This window comes from Elephas maximus, chromosome 25 (genome assembly GCF_024166365.1).
Source record: "Elephas maximus indicus isolate mEleMax1 chromosome 25, mEleMax1 primary haplotype, whole genome shotgun sequence".
Classification (NCBI taxonomy): domain Eukaryota; kingdom Metazoa; phylum Chordata; class Mammalia; order Proboscidea; family Elephantidae; genus Elephas; species Elephas maximus.
In genome coordinates, this window is record NC_064843.1 from 34,171,571 (window position 1) to 34,176,739 (window position 5,169).

Below are 5,169 nucleotides of genomic sequence, written 5' to 3' on the forward strand. Positions count from 1 at the left end.
TATGGACAGTTAATCTTTGACAAAGGATCAAAATCATTAAATGGGGAAGAGATAGTCTCTTTAACAAATGGCACTGGGAAAACTGGATATCCATTTGCAGAAAAATGAAGCAGGATACCTACCTCATACCATATACAAAAACTAACTGAAGACGGATCAGAGACCTAAATGTAAAACCTAAAACCATTAAGATCATAGACGAAAAAATAGGGGCAAACCTAGGATCCCTAATTTATGGCATAAATAGATTATCAAACATAACTAAAAAAGCAAAAACAGCAGAAGATAAGCTAGATGATTGGGACCTCCTGAAAATCAAATACTTAAGCTCATCAAAAGAATCTTCCAACAAAGTAAAAAGAAAACCCACAGACCAGGAAAAAATTCTGGCTGTGATATATCTGATAAGGGTCTAATCTCTAAAATTTATAGGAAACTCCAACAACTCAACACCAAAAAGATGACCCAATTAAAAAATGGGCAAGGGACATGACCAGACACTTCATCAAAGAAGACATTCAGGCAGCCAGCAAATACACGAAGAGATGCTCGTGATCATTACCCCTTAGAGAGATGCAAATCAAAACTACAATGAGATACCATCTCACAGAGGTAATGATGGAACCGATCAAAAAACAGAAAACAACAAATGCGGGAGAGGCTATGGGGAGACTGAAATTCTCATATGCAGATGGTGGGAATATAAAATGGTACAACCACTATGGAAAGCTATATGGCACTTCCTCAAAAAACTAGAAATAGAAATACCATATGATCCAGCAATCCCACTCCTAGGTATATATATCCTAGAGAAATAAGAGCCACGACATGAATAGACATATGCATACCCATGTTCATTGCAGCATTATTTACAATAGCAAAAAGATGGAAACACCCTAAGGGCCCATCAAAGGATGAATGGATAAACAAATTCTGATATACACATACAATGGAACACTATGCAACGATGAATCCGCCAACATCTCACAGCATAGATGAATCTGGAGGACATTATGCTGAGTGAAATAAGTCAATCACAAAGGGCAAATATTGTATGAGGTCAGTATTACAAAAAATCAAGAAAAGGTTTTCACACAGACAGAAACATTCCTTGATGGTTACCACCAATTAAATAGTAGCCCATATTAACACAACGTGAGGGACGTCAGCACAACATAATCAAGGTAAAGAAGACAAAGAAAGGTATGCAAGAGTAAAAGACAACAATGGTAAATACTAAAACATATACAATCCTGCAACAACAGTAATAACAAACAATAACGTTGGAGTGGAGACATAGGTAGATAACGTGTATGTGTGTGTGTGTGTGTACATGCTGCAAATATACACATGTAAGCAATAGTGCACACAGGGGACAGTCATGAAAACTTATCCATAACCGTATACCTCCTGGGGCTGAGATACTAGGCTTGAGACCTAGGGACCATAGTCTTGGGGGACATCTAGGTCAACTGGCATATCATAATCCATATAGTGCAAGTTCAAGTTGAAACTGAAAAAAATTAGAACAAGTCAACAAGAGCCAAAGTATGACCTTGAGTATATATCCCACCAGAATTTAGAGATCATCTCAAGAACAGGTTTGACATGTTGAATACTAATGACAGAAGACCAGATGAGTTGTGGAATGACATCAAGGACATCATACATGGAGAAAGCAACAAGTCATAAAAAAGACAGGAGAGAAAGAAAAGACCTAACTGGATGTCAGAAGAGACTCTAAAACTTGCTCTTGAATGTTGAGTAGCTAAAGCAAAAGGAAAAAATGATGAAGTAAAAGAGCTGAACAGATTTCAAAGGACAGCTTGAGAAGATGAAGTATTATGATGACATGGGCAAAGATATGGAGGTAGAAAACCAAAAGGAAAGAAAACGCTCAGCATTTCTCAAGCTTAAAGAACTGAAGAAAAAACTCAAGCCTCGTGTTGCACTACTGAAGGATTCTACAGGAAAATACTAAATGACGCAGGAAGCATCAAAAGAAAATGGAAGGAATATACAGTCACTATACCAAAAAGAACTGGTCGATGTTCCACCATTTCACTTATTAAGTTTATTAATACTTCACATGTTCTTTTAGACATATTTCATGGGCTGCCCTCTCCTGTGTTACCATATTGTGAGATGAGACCTGCTAAAAGGAGCCCTGGTGGTGCAGTGGTTAAAGCACTTGGCTACTAAGCAAAAGGTGGGAGGTTCGAACCCACCAGCTGCTTCATGCGAGAAAGATGTGGCAGTCTATTTCTATAAAAACGGTTGTTGCTGTTGTTGGGTGCTATCAAGTCAGTTCTGACTCACAGAGATCCTATGTATGACAGAATGAAACACTGCCCAGTCCTGCACCATCTGCATAATCATTGCTAGGTTTGAGCCCATTGTTGCAGGCACTATGTCAAAATCTATCTCATCAAGGGTCTTATTTTTCGCTGACCCTCTCTCTACTTTATCAAGCATGATGTCCTTCTTCAGGGACTGGTTCCTCCTGATAACATGTCCAAAGTACAGGAGAAGAAGTCTTGCCATCCTGGCTTCTAAGGAGCACTTTGGCTGTACTTCTTTCAAGACAGACTTGTTCGTTCTTCTAGCAGTCTATGGTACATTCAGTATTCTTCGCCAACACCATAATTCAAAGGCATCAAGTCTTCTTTGGTCTCCCTTATCCATTGTCCAGCTTTTGCATGCATATGAGGCAACTGAAAATATCATGCCTTGGGTCAGGCCCCCCTTAGTCCCAAAGTGACGTCTTTGCTTTTCAACACTTTAAAGAGGTCTTTTGCAGCAGATTTGCCCAATACAATACATCGTTTGATTTCTTCCATGGGTGTTGATTGTGGATCAAGTAAAATGAAATCCTTGACAACTTCAATCTTTTCTCCATTTACCATGATGTTGCTTACTGGTCCAGTTGTGAGCATTTTTGTTTTCTTTAGTTCGAGGTGTAATCCATACTGAAGGCTGTGGCCTTTGATCTTCTAAGTGCTTCAAGTCCTCTTCACTTTCAGCAAGTAAGGTTGTGTCATCTGCAATACTGATGCCACCTTCTTCTTCCTATAGTCCAGTTTCTTGGATTATTTGCTCAGCATACAGATTGAATAAGTATGGTGAAAGGATACAACCCTGATACACACCTTTCCTGACTTTAAAACATGCAGTATCACCTTGTTATTTCTGAACAACTGCCTCCTGGTTTATGAACAGGTTCTGAAAGAGCACAATTAAGTGCTCTGGAATTCCCATTCTTCTCAATGTTATCCATAATTTGTTGTGATGGATAACCGTTTTTGAAGTATCCTCAACAAAATTTTCCTTGCATGTGATATTAATGGAAACCCTGGTGGCGTAGTGGTTAAGTGTTATGGCTGCCAACCAAGAGGTTGGCAGTTCAAATCCACCAGGCGCTCCTTGGAAACTCTGTGGGGGAGTTCTACTCTGTCCTATAGGGTCTCTATGAGTCGGAATTGATTCGACAGCAGTGGGTTTGTTTTTTTTGGTGATATCGGTGATATTGTTCAATAATTTCCGCATCCTGTTGGATCACCTTTCTTTGGAATAGACATAACTATGGATCTCTTCCAGTCGGTAGCTGTCTTCCAAATTTCTTGGCATCAACAAGTGAGTACCTCCAGTACTGCATCAGTCTGTTGAAACATCTCAATTGCTATTCAGTCAATTCCTGGAGCCTTGTTTTTTGCCAATGTCCTCAGTACAGCTTGGACATCTTCCTTCAATACCATCGGTTCTTAATTATATGCTACCTCCTAAAATGGTTGAACTTTGACTAATTTTTTTTTTTTTTTTTTTTTTTGTACAGTGATTCCTTCCATCTTTCCTTGATGCTTACTGCTTTGTTCAATATCTTGCTGGTAGAATCCTTCAAAACTGCAACTCGAGTTTGAATTTTTTCTTCAGTTCTTTCAGCTTGAGAAATGTAACCGTGTTCTTCCCTTTTGGTTTTCTAACTCCAGGTCTTTGCATATTTCATTTTAATACTTTATCTTCTCAAGCTGCCCTTTGAAATATTCTGTTTAGTTCTTTTACTTCATCATTTCTTCCATTGCTTTAGCCATTCTACATTCAAGAGCAAGTTTCCGTCTCTTCTGACATCCATTTTGGTCTTTCTTTCCTGTCTTTTTAATGACCTTTTGTTTTCTTCATATATGATGTCCTTGATGTCACCTCACAACTTGTCTGATCTTTAGTCATTAGTGTTTAATGTGTCAAGCCTATTCTTGAGATGGTCTCTCAAGTTCAGGTGAGATGCACTCAAGGTTGTGCTTTGGCTCTCGTGGAGTTGTTTTAATTTTCTTGAGCTTCAACTTGAACTTGCATATGAGCAACTGAGGTCTGCTCTGCAATCAGCCCCTGGTCTTGTTCTGACTGATGATTTTGAGCTTTTCCATCATCTGTTTCCACAGATGTAGTCGATTTGATCCCTATGTTTTCCATCCAGTGAGGTCCTCATGTGTATTGCTGTTTACGTTGTTGAAAAAATGTATTTGCAATGAATAAGCTGTTGTTCTTCCAAAATTCTATCATGTGATCTCCGGCATCATTTCTATCACCAAGGCCATATTTTCCAATTACCAATCCTTCTTCTTTGTTTCCAGCTTTCCCATTCCAATCACCAGTAATTATCAGTGCATCTTGATGGTATGTTTGATCAATTTCAGACTGCAGAAGTTGATAAAAAATCTTCAATTTCCTCATCTTTGGCATTAGTGGTTGGTGCATAAATTTAAGTAATGGTCATATCAACTGGTTTTCCTAGTAGGCTTATAGGGTCGCTATGAGTTGGAATCGACTCGATGGCACTGGGTTAGTGGGCTTATGGATATTATCCTATCGCTGACAGCATTGTACTTCAAGATACATCTTGGAATGTTGTTTTTGACGATGAATGTGGCATCATTCCTTTTCAACTTGTCTTTCCCGTCGACAGCACTGGGTTGGGTTTGTTTTTTTTTGGTTCCCGGTATAGTAGACCATATGATTGTCTGATTCAAAATAGCTAATACCAGTCCATTTCAGCTCACTAATGCCTATGATATCTATCTTTATGCGTTCTGTTTCATTTTTGACAACTTCTAATTTTCCTAGATTCATAGTTGGTACATTCCTGTGTTCTGATAATTAATGGATGTTTGCAGC